General features: G+C 42.8%; 1 protein-coding gene across 7 annotated transcripts in view; it reads right to left on the reverse strand.

The window, feature by feature from the left end:
* PRUNE2 (prune homolog 2 with BCH domain) overlaps nt 1-12,365 on the reverse strand; it is a 144,886-nt gene extending 132,521 nt beyond the window's left edge. For all 7 annotated transcript variants that reach the window (XM_032675256.1, XM_032675253.1, XM_032675257.1 and 4 more), the window contains exon 1: nt 12,258-12,365. The gene's annotated coding sequence lies outside the window, so the exon portion shown is untranslated. The remainder of the gene's footprint in view (nt 1-12,257) is intronic.
* Between the last annotated feature and the right edge of the window lie 264 nt (nt 12,366-12,629).

A 12,629-nucleotide genomic window follows, 5' to 3' on the forward strand; every position in this document is an offset into this window, starting at 1 on the left:
ACTCTCCTTTATTATACCTCTCACAGAAACATATATAACAGATACATAGGGATTAACAAAACTATCCTACATGCAGATCCAGCCCGCAATCTTGGCATCACATTCAGTTTAGACACACACATCTTGCCTATTGCAAAGTCCTGAAGGCCTGTTTAGCTCACTAACCTTCCCTATTTACTCTCACCTCACAGCTAACACTCTGTCTATCATTACCTGATGTGATGTTTTAATCACATAAAAGTTATTTAGCTTCAGCAGAAGTAACATGGCAGCTTCCACAACCATGCTGTGGGAAGCCTCGCCCTAGCCTTTGGCTCTGACTCTGCCATATTGTCTCTGCCCATACAGACCTCTCTCTTCCAGCTCTTCTTGCTCCAACACATGAAAGAGAATGCCTAAACTACATCTTAAAACATTTTCAAACCTTTCTCTGCTTAGTCTATCATTTCCTATTCAATAACGAAATGCTAACTTTTATCTCCAGCCAGTCAATAGCAGAGAAATGGAAAGGGTAATTCGATCATCTCATTTCCTCTGATGTTGCCCCTATACTCAAAGACGTTTCCAAACCTCAGCATCTTCCGTTTTATGTTACTCCTACTCAAAACTGCCCTTTGCCATGATGCCTTTGAATTTTTAGGATTTTAAAGCTTTTTGTAGGCTTTAATGTAGCTGTATAGTCTGTCACACTTTAGAATTGTAGTCAAACACTCACCAAACCCTATCTCCCATTTCATATCAAATTTTCTAAATTCTTTAAGCTTGTTTAGACTTCTTTTCAAGGCAGGCCTTCATGCTGTTTAAGGATATTTGCACCCCAGGCCTGAACAACAAGATACCATCATAGTCAAAGCAACCTTCAAGCCTGGAAACTTGAAGCCTCCAAAAACAATACGTGCTGTGAAGAAGAGGAAGATGAGGAAGAAAAGGGTCTTAGGACCTCGACCTCCAACTCAACTTCCATGGAGGCGTGCCTGGGGGGCAGATCTGGGGGCAGATGGTTCTCGGATAGGACCATAAATTGTGGACATGGGGGGCGTGCACCATTCATACTCCTTGCTCCTGAAGGCCTTCAGTAAAGAGCTGCTCTTATCTAACCTCTATTAAATTTGCCTGGAGAGTCTTTTCTGGCTCCTGATTTTAAGGCAATAGCCAAAATTCTAACAAACAGGTTAGGAAATATAGATGCTACCACGCCTACCTATTACCACCATACTACTACTTTGGATTTATCTGCTTCCTCCACTATGTTTTTCAGCTTACTTAATGGACTCTTCAAGACAGGCACTGAACAGATTTTTTAATGTAGTATATAATCTAGTACAACAGAATTCCGGCCACACTTAAGTAGTAGTATGGATAGTGTGATATCTTAGTAAATACCCTACTATACCACACTGAAATGCTTATTGAATTTATTTCTATGTAGAACAATGTACAAAGTATGTCAACTACATATGCAATGATTCAACAGCCCAAAAGTTAATCGGGATAGAATTTGGCTTAATCATGATTAATGTGATGTGCTTCACCTCTCCCAATGGAAAATGTACCAATGTGTGCTTTACTGCTCTGTTTACACTCTTTTTTTTTTTTTTTGAAAAAGGGAAAAAGTATCATTGCACCAGAGACTGATGAAAGGCAAGGTATGCATGCTATTGTTTAAAAATGCTATTTCTGTCCTCCAAAATGATGAAAATTCGAGGGGGGGAAAGCATTTTAATTCTCAGCTTCTGCTACATGTTTGTAGTCTGTATAGCTTTAGTGAAACTGTATGAAGTTATTAAATACTTAAGGTTATTAAATATTTTCCTTACAAGTACAGATTGGTTTTTAAAGTAGTTTTACATATGTTCATCCAATTCAGGTTTATTTTGGTTTCCTTATATGGGGAGGCTTCCTCTCCTTCCTTGGGAAACTTCCTTCCTAGCTAAAAGACCCCATTTTCAGGAAATATTTTCTTTATTAATTGTTTTGCAATTATTTATTTATACCTATGTACATGAACGAATGATTCCTTCCTTTCTTTGCATTGCTTTTAGTTACCCCATAGATCCAGACTCTCATGTCTCAGTGCAGCAGTAATTTAATCAAGTTTTATATTTAGTTCATTTTTATTTTTCTTGGAAGTCAAATCTTCAAATAATTTTGCTATGATTCGCTGAATTCTTCCTCCTGTTAAGAAATACTTATAGTTATATGGTACCCATAAGAGACTGAAGTATTCCACTTTAAACTGTATAACAATGATGAAAAACAAAGAGAGAAAGCCTACAGGACATAACTTTACTTAATAAAGATGTGTGTGTGTGTGTGCATAAACATATAAATATCTACTACTGTCGTGCTATGGGATATGAAGACTGTATCCCCAAATTGCATTTTTAAGACATCTTTCACCATTCATGCATGTCTTATTTGCATTGAAGTGGCCCTTGCATCTATCTCCTTCTTCCTACTTCATGCTCTCTGTTTTTCTTCCACATATTGAATGTATATTGGCATTACTCTTCAACAGAATTTCACAAAAATTTTTTCTAATCATTTCACTCAATTCTGTAAGCCCTGTAATAGCAGTGTAACTGCTCAGCATGTTTCACAACTATTCTCTGGTTAAATATTTACTTCAAAATTATATTGGTGCAATGTTTACACTTTTTTTCCACATTACTAATGAATGCTGACTGTAGTTCACACTGCATGGTTTCTTCTGACAGATTTAATTAACAAAAGGTTAATCAGCTCTAAGACTGATTCTACAACATTTCTAGGTGTATGTACAATTTACACGTGAGTTTTCCAACTGAAGTCAATATCATTACTCATACTCTTTATTTCTGTACATACTGTAAGTGCCCTGCTAAGTGGAGTCAAGTCCCCTGTGTGCTGCTGGATTAATGCAAAGAAGATACATGAGAGGGTAAGACTTGATTCCTTGTCTTAGTGCTTGAAAGCTTTTTTTCTCCTTGGCTTGGAGAGTTTAGCAATTTCTGGAAAATAACTTCTGCTTCGCTTCTGTAACATCTCTCACTTCCCATAAAGCCACAACTTTATTCCAGTTAAATCAAATATTATTTTCAAAGCAACCACTGCCTATCACTGATAAGAAAACTCCAGACAGGAAAATAAAAGGTAATATGAATAATTATCTAAGTGACTTGACTTGTTTTAAAACTGTGGTCACATAAATCTACTCATGTCATGCCATCACTACTAACTGCTCTTTGAACTTCTTTGCCTCAGAAACAAACACAACATTCATTTTTTGTATCTATCAAACCAATGCCTTGAAGGCCTTTTTTACTATTCTCAAGGGCATCTCCCTGGTGGAGGGCTTCCCCTTCAATCTCGAAAACGTCCAGTTATGCAGTACAGTATTTCCCTGTCTAGGGGCTTAACTCCCCATCTGTCCAGTGTGTTATCCTGTCAGGCTTAACAGTGGCCTAGAATTATAGTCTCTTTTCTTATATCAGCAAGGGATTAAAAGAATTCAAGTTTTAGAGAGTTTGGGTTCTTTTTTCCAAATGCTGTTAACTGCTAAAGATGACACAGCATTTAGAAAGATCATTTCCCCACCTAATCTACTATTCTCTGCAGGAGGAGGACCATCTTTCAATTATTAGTTTGAAGTAGTTTTCTGTAATATGTGGATCAGTATTATCTGCGCATTAAGCCCTTCCCAGGGCTAATTCTGTTCTTTCTGACTTCCCTGAAGCCAGCATATGAAGCATTAGGCTCTCCATTAAGCACAGATCTAAAGTCAGGGGAAAAGCACGGTCTGGCAGCCCTTGGTCTCAGCATCTCATGGGGGAATTTTGATTTTTTTTTTTTCTTTTTTTTATTCCTACAGCTACTTTCTTGGGGGACTCCCTTGATTTAACTTCTCACAGTCATTCAGCTTCACTGCAACAGCCTGAAGAACATGAGATTACTTGAAAAATACCAAACTAACTCCTGTAGTACACAGTATTTCACAAGAGAGAATTACTAAAGAAATACTTACTGAATGTTTAGTTCTCTATTTAATTGACTAACCTTTTGATAATAAGTCTGATAATCATTCTGAAGTTACACCACTGCAGCCTTAAATATTTGATTTATTTTCCTAAAAAATTATACAAAATTATGTATTGACTGATCAGTCACTCTTCTCCAACCTGAGAGCTTAGCTGCACCTGAAAGAGTATAATCCAGAGAGATCAGTAACATAATCTACTGGGGAAAATATAGCCATGTTGTGAAGTATGACATTTTTGTACAAAATTGTTTAGATTTCGTTCTTGAATAATTCAACAAACTTGCACAGAAGGACAAGTAAGTCAATGCATTGTATTTGAGTCTTCAAAAACATTATTGAAAAGTCTAGAGGCCAGTAAAGAAACTAAATCACTAAAGAAAAAAGGGGTGCAATGTTCTCATTACATAGTACACAATTAAAACTAAGGAAAAAAGGACAGGAACAAATGGTCAGTTTTTACAATGATAAAAAATAACAATGAAGGATTCTCCACGAGGATATGTGCTGGGATATGTGCTGTACCTCATATCCATAAATAATAAATAATATTATTTCCAGTTGGACACGCAGGCAAATAATGAGGTGAAAAAAGCTGCAGTCAATACCAGATTATTCAGGAGAGTCAAATCTAAAACTGGCTAAAAGAACAGCACTGAGGGACTAGGTCATAAAACAGTAAACAGAAACAAGGGCCAAGAAGTGTAGACTAGGGAAAACATCAGAAAACAACACATGTCCCTTTTTTAACTGTATTGAGGCACTGTAGACTGTCAGATGAGCTTTAAAATGGGTACTACACAGAGAAAACATCTTGTATTTCTTTTACCTGATACTCCAAAAGCATCAGAAAACTGCTGTAAAACAGTAAAACAGAGTAAGTACAACAGCAAGAATTCTTAAGAAAATGGAAAAAAATAAGATGTTGTTATACTACTGTCAGTCTCTTATGCTGTCATGACTTAAATCTGACAGGCAGTTCTGGGTTCCACAACTTTCAAAGGGTTAATAGAATTATAAAATCTTCAGAGAGAGGCCACAAGAATGAGCAGAGTGATAGAATTATGCTCATGTATGAAGGAGCAATAGAAAACCTTAGCTCGGAAATGTCAGAGAAGACAAGGAGGGTACGGTAATATTTAACCAAAGAAAGAAAACAAAGAAAAAAATATTCAGATAGAAGAATTCTGGAAGACACACTAAAATTGTCAGACAATTTAAAGCAAACAAACAGGGATACTGGCCCACTCAGACAGAGTACATGACAAAACTGTAAATCATAGAATCATAGAATCAACGGGGTTGGAAAAGACCTCTAAGATCATCAAGTCCAACCATTGATCCACTACCACCATGGTTATAGACCATGGCACTAAGTGCCACATCCAGTCTCATCTTAAAAACCTCCAGGGACAGAGAATCCACCCTAGGCACCCCATTCCAATGTCTGATTACTCTCTCTGTATATTCTTCCTAATATCCAACATAAACCTCCCCTGGCACAGCTTAAGACCATGCCCTCTTGTCCTACTGCTGGTTGCCTGGGAGAAGAGACCAACCCCCACCTGGTTACAACCTCCTTTCAGGGAGTTGTAGAGAGTGATGAGGTCTCCCCTGAGCCTCCTCTTCTCCAGGCTGAACAACCCCAGCTCCCTCAGCCTCTCCTCATAGGACTTGTGCTCCAGTCCCTTCACCAGCCTTGTTGCTCTCCTCTGGACCTGCTCCAGCACCTCAATATCCTTCCTGAACTGAGGGGCCCAGAACAGGACACAGTTCTACAGGTGTGGCCTCACCAGCGCTGAGTACAGGGGAAGAATCACTTCTTTGGATCTGCTGGTCACACTGTTCCTGATCCAGGTCAGGATGCCATTGGCCTTCTTGGCCACCTGGGCACACTGCTGGCTCGTGTTCAGGTTCCTGTCAATCCAGACTCCCAGGTCCCTTTCTGCCTGGCTGCTCTCCAGCCACTCTGTCCCCAGCCTGTAGCACTGCAGGGGGTTGTTGTGGCCAAAGTGCAGGACCCGGCACTTCGCCTTGTTGAATGTCATCCCATTGGAATCAGACCATCTCTCCAGCTTGTCCAGGTCTCTCTGCAGAGTGCTCCTGCCTTCTAGCAGATCAACACTCCCCCCCAGCTTGGTGTCATCTGCAAATTTGTTAATGGTACACTCAATGCCCTCATCCAGATCATCAATAAAGATACTAAAGAGGACTGGGCCCAACACTGATCCCTGGAGGACACCACTACTGACCGGCTGCCAACTGGATGCAGCCCCGTTCACCAGCACTCTCTGGGCCCGGCCCTCCAGCCAGTCCCCAACCCAGCACAGAGTGCCCCTGTCCAAGCCATAGGCTGCAGCTTTTTCAGGAGTATGGTATGGGAGACTGTGTCAAAGGCTTTGCTGAAGTCCAGGTAGCCCACATCCACAGCCTTCCCCTCATCCTCCAGGTGGGTCAAGTTGGTCAGACAGAACCTGCTCTTCCTAAACCTGTGCTGGTTGAGTCTGATCCCTTGTCCATCCTGTAGGTGTTGTGTAATTGCACTTAGGATGATCTACTCCATAACCTTGCCAGGCACTGAGGTCAGGCTTGTCGTTTCCTGGATCCTCCTTGCAGCCCTTTTTGTGGATCGGTGTGACATTCACCAACTTCCAGTCATCTGGGACCTCCCCAGTGAGCCAGGACTGTTGGTAAATGATGGAGAGTGGCTTGGCGAGCTCTTCCACCAACTTCCCCATCACCCTTGGATGGATCCCATCTGGTCCCATAGACTTGTGAGTATCCAGGTGGCTCAGCAGGTCACTAACTGTTTCCTCCTGGATTACAGGGGGGCTATTTGGCTTCCTGTCTCTGTCTACCAGCTCCAGAGGCCAGTTGTCCTGAGGACAACCTGTCTTACTGTTAAAAACTGAGGCAAAGAAGGTGTTAAATACCTCAGCCTTTTCCTCATCTTTGGTGACTATGTTCCTCCCCATGTCCAGCAAAGAATGGAGGTTTTCTTCCTTGCCCCTTCTTTTGCTATTGATGTATTTGTAGAAGCACTTCTTGTTATCCCTAACAGAAGTGGTTAGATTGAGTTCAAAATGTACCTTTGTCTCTCTTATTTTCTTTCTACATGACCTAACTATATTTCTAAACTCCTCCTGAGTAGCCAGCCCTTTTTTCCATAGTCAGTACACTCTCTTTTTTACCCTAATTTTCTTCAAAATCTCCCTGTTCAGCCAGACCGGTCATCTTCCCCGACAGGTCACCTTTTGGCACACTGGGACAGCCTGCTCCTGTGCATTCAAGACTTGTTTCTTGAAGCATGTCCGTCCCTCCTGGACTCCTTTGTTTTCAGGGGCTGTTTCCCAAGGTACCCTCTGAACGAGTCTTCTGAGTAGGCTGAAATCTGCCCTCCAGAAGTCCAGGGCAGAAGTTTTATTGAGGGCCCTCTTTGCATCCCTGAGCATTGAAAACTATTATTTCATGGCCACTGTGCCCCAGACGGCCTCTGACCACCACATCTCCCACCAGCCCCTCTCTATTTGTGAACAACAGGTCTAGCAGGGCCCCCACCCCTGGTAGGTTTCATTTACCAGCTGGAGCAGGGAAATTATCCTCTATACACTCCTAGGAATCTCCTGGACTGCCTCTTCTCTGCTGTGTTGAGTTTCCAGCAGACATTCAGCAGGTTAAAAGTTGCCCACGAGAACAAGGGCTGGCAATTTTGAGACATCCACCACCTGCTTGCAGAATAAATCATCACCCTCATCATCCTGGTTGGGTGGTCTGTAACAGACTCCCACCAGGATGTCACCTTGTTGGCCTTCCCCCTGATTCTGATCCACATGTACTCAACCTTATTGTTACTGACTTCAAGTTCCACAGAGTCAAGAGACTCTCTAACATATAGAACCATCCCTCCACTACTCCTACCTCATCTGTCCCTTCTGAAGAGCTTGTAGCCACCCATGGCAGCACTCCAGTCAGGTGAGTCATCCCACCACGTTTCCGTGATGGCAACTACAGCACAGCTTTCCTGCTGCACGATGGCTTCCAGCTCCTCTTGTTTGTTACCCTGCTGTGCGCATTGGTGTACATGCACTGAGCTGGGCTGCTGATTTCAGTTCTAACTCTGGCTTTCCACTCTCAGGCTCATCTCTGGAGAGCCTGGTTTCAACCCCTTCCCCTTCAAACCTAGTTTAAAGCCCTTCTGATCAGCCCCATCAACTAGGGGCTAGAGTCCTTTTGCCCTTGCTAGACAGATGAAGCCCATCTGACTCTGGCAGGCTTGGTACCATACAATTTGCCCCATGGTCAAAAGAACAAATTCTGCCAGTGGCAACCAATCCTTTAGCCATCTATTGATAACACGGGTTTTCCTACCCCTCTCCTCATTCATCCCTGCTACTGCAGGAAACTGAGGCAAACACACACCTGTGCTCCTGTCCCATTAACTAAATCAACCCAGTGCCTTGAAGTCCTTTTCAATTACCCTGGTATTCTTTCATTAATATGCTGCTGCCAGCCTGGACCACCAGCAGTGGATAATAATCACAGGGCCAGATTAGCTCAGGGAAGTCTCCTACTAATAATCCCTCACCCGGCCCCAGGAAGGCAGCAGACCTCCCTGTGGGATGGGTCCATTTGGCACATAGGGCTCTCAGTTCCCCTCAGAAGGGAGTCACCAACTACAACTACCCTTCTTTTTTTCTTTATAGCTGTGGTTGTAATCCGTCTGGTAGACGGGGTGGAACTGGAAAACCCTCCAGACAGATCCTCTTCTTGACTGCCCTCTGCCTGGCTCTCCGGGTCCAGGCCCTCATACCTGTTCTTTAAGGGCACCGTGGGAGGTGATGGGGGTCAGGAGGAGATTCCTTTACCTCTCAGGAGGTTCCATTCCTCCCCACCTACTTGGTTTGCTCCATCTGCCTGATGGTAGGAGGGGCAGGGCTTCACCGTCTCCTCTTGGACTTCTTTTGGGGTTGAAAGGGTATGATTCCACCAGCCTATTTCCCTTTCACTCTCCCTAAAGCTTCTTAGCCTCCCACTTCTTCCTTGAGCTCTGCCACCAGGCACAAGAAATCATTCACCTGCTCACGCCGTATGCGGGTGTCTCTCACACTGTCCTCTGGGATTTTGTCGAAGGCAAAGCACAAAAAACCAAACACATAACATAGCCAAATATGTGGAAGACGGTTCTAGCTGCGGCTAACATAGTAGTTGAGCTATACGTTTTGAACCAAGCTTTCAGCATTTGTTCAGCGGGCCTGTGTATTCTATGGCTTATAAACCCCCACTAGACAAGATAGACGCTGGTTTAGAAGCACCTTTGGCCTCATGTAATCTCACCCTATTCTCACATTATTACTAGACTTAAGAAAAAATGTGGAAAAACCTGCAGGACTGAACATATATATAAAAAAAATCTCAGTAGGGCATCTTTTACATTCTGTCATGTTTTGCCTTGTAACACTTTTCTTCCTTGGTTTTACATGGATTACATGTAACAATTTTAAAGACTGTTAGTGAAGATTGCTGAGGATGTTTTACCACTACAGGACAAGCCACAAAAGCAAAATTCATTGTTCTTTAGAAAGAATAGTCTAGTGGAGACTTTATTATGAATAGATAATATGCGAGAATTTTCCTCTGTAACAATCAATGAAGGTACATAATACAAGAGTCTTAGAAAACAAAAAAAAGGTGCATGTCCTTTGTGCAGCACACTCTGAGGCTATAATTTCCTCCATGTGGAAAAACAGCCTTGAATAATGTTGTGGCTGGATCCAGACCCAAACGAATGACGAAGCACTTGCAGTAATAGGTTCTCCTGAACAGTCTGGAACAATCGTTCATGAGTAAAGAAAATTTTCCTTTACTCATGCTGAATAAGTAACTATATAACCAGTGCACTGTTACCAGTTTAACCTAAGAAAATTACCTATGCTGTGAAATACTAGCACTGTAAGATTGGCATCATCAGGCCTCTGAGATACAACTGTAGGGGTTTTAGCTCTTCCACAGACACAGCTGCAGTAGCATAACAAACACCAGCTCGCTCATTCTGAGCCATTAACCCATTTACTGGGCAGCTTTAACTTCCATCAGTGGCAAAACAAGATAGCCTGTTGTTTGTCCTCAACTCAGTCTATGGCTACCTTGTACCAGCTGAGAAAGATTCCCACAATAGGCTTGACCAAGCCAGAAAACACATCATCAACTCTCCATGTAGCAGAATGCAAATCCTGAATTACTTTGAGTTATCATTTTCAGGCTACTGTAGTACAAACTAAACTGGCAAATTGAAGTCAACCTATAAGATTTATAGATCTGTTTTGAACTGAATACACAGTGCTCAGATGCTTCTTCCCCAGCCATGCTCAGCTGACATGACCATAAATGAAACATCACAGTCAGAAAGACACTTGCCCCAACAATACTATGCTCCAAACATGGCTTTCCCTCCAATGATTCAGAAGGTGCAAAGAGAATTCTGCACTTCTTTTGAAAACCCCCATTGCAGGAATTAAAAGGGCTGTGCTCTTGTGTGTTCAGTTAATCAATTAATTATTTAATAATTATCTAATTAATATTATCTACATATTATATAATATCCATTCTCCTCGGGCCTCTTCAGACTAATAGTTTTCTAGACAACACCTTTTTGACTATCAACAGATATTCAGAAAGATTAATGCAATACTTGCTTTTAGAGGCAAAATCAAGTTGTTTTTAATGCTTGGTACTCATTAGTGGGAACCACTATCACTGCATAAGTAATGTCTATTAAGTAATATCACCTATGGTGTACTTCAGCAGAAAGTTTGTCAAAACCAAATCTCCAGCTCAAATTTCACAATACATGAAATGCTGATGAAAAAACGTACTAAGTATTTGTAACTGCGCTATCCACTATCTTCTAAGAGGGCTACCAAAATTCAGACTGTGTATACAAAAACATAAGGGAAATACTTTATAAACTCTTAAAAATACATTGTATAGCAACTTAGTTGGCATGTGACCAGGATGACATACTTCATGTTTACCCTCGGCATTTGCCAGTTAAATATTAAGGGAGCCATTAAGGGATTAATTTTCTCTTCTATTCTGCCAGTCCTCTAAAAAATTATTTAATTCTCTGATTTCCAGCAATGCATGACAAAAAAAATGACAGTGTAACAAATCATCCTTTACAAATCATTACATATAGAGAACCATGTTAGTCAAAGAAGAACATCTTAGGTTTAGGATTGCTCATCCTCCACAGATTCATAACAGGTCTACAAAACTGGGAAGGGCCTACACTTTAAATTATCAACAACGAAGTTCACATTTAGTTATCTACAGCAATCTCAAAGGGATGGGGAGGGAACCCTGTAAGCACATAGGTTCCAAGTATGCAAAAATACAGGATAAAACTAGCAGCCATAGGATTTTATTTACAACCTATATTATTCCTATAATTGAAAGCACTTAGAGCTGGGATAGCTAGCGGGAACGCAGGCTACACATGAAAGGTAACAACTCGATAAAACTGAGTTTTGCAGAGAAAATCAACCCTCTTTATTGTAAACAAGCTGGCCTAAGACCAGTTTGCACTGTGCATAAGAGGGAAAACAGCACTAATTACTTGGGGCTAGATTATCAGGCAAGGTAATAAAAATAAATGCACTGCAGTTTTAGCTCAGCCTGACCATCAAGTCCTTTGAGAACAGGACCTATATATCTCTGAGATTCCTAACACAGTGTTGAATACCTATGGCAAATAAGACACAATTATGAAGCTGGACCTTGATAATCTTTCTATTTTCCTCAGTTATTTTATGTCTTGCTTACGGAAACTTATGCCCTATTGCTAGTGAAATTTAGACCACACAAATAATAGACTGTCACTGACTTCTCATATAACTATTCCTCCATTCAACTACGCAACTTGATGCATCTGAAAGTCTCTACAAATGTGCAAATGATCCCAAAACGACATGCTGCCATTCCCTACGTGCCTGCCAGATATGGGTTCGCATATTCGTACAGCAGAGCATTATTCAGCAATAACCAGATGGCAGAGAAGGTGCGAAAAGAAAACGCATCCCCAAAACACACCTCAGCCGATGCTAAGGTCACTAGCCCAATTACTAGCCCAACTGGGACTAGAGCACTGTTGGAGCTCTCCCAGAAGTTTCGGGGAGCACCCGCGGGGCCACAGTTACCGCAAGTCGGGCGAAGTTCCGCGCCCGCTGCCCCCGCCGTGACTCACCAGCTTGGACTGGGCGCGCTGCAGGAACTCCTCCATGGCGCCGGAGGGCCGAGCGGCCGGGCGGCCGCGAGCAGGGCAGGGCACAGCAGAGCAGAAGCACCACTGCCGCCCCACTCGGATCCGCGACTCCCGCGCCCTCCGCTGCGGAGCAACCCCGCCCCGCCCCGCCCCGCCCTGCCCCGCGGGCCGTGACGTCAAGCCGTGCTGCAGGGGCCGCGCGGAGCCCCGCGGAGCCCCGCGGGGCGCGGGGACGGGAGTCCTGTGATCTGCGTGTCCCCTGGTCTGCCCGTCGCCCTTCTCTGCGCCTCCCCTGGTCTGCCCGTCGCCCTTCTCTGCACCTCCCCTGGTCTGCGCGTCCCCCTGGCCCGCGCG

The sequence above is a fragment of the Chiroxiphia lanceolata genome, chromosome Z (genome assembly GCF_009829145.1).
Source record: "Chiroxiphia lanceolata isolate bChiLan1 chromosome Z, bChiLan1.pri, whole genome shotgun sequence".
Lineage (NCBI taxonomy): Eukaryota > Metazoa > Chordata > Aves > Passeriformes > Pipridae > Chiroxiphia > Chiroxiphia lanceolata.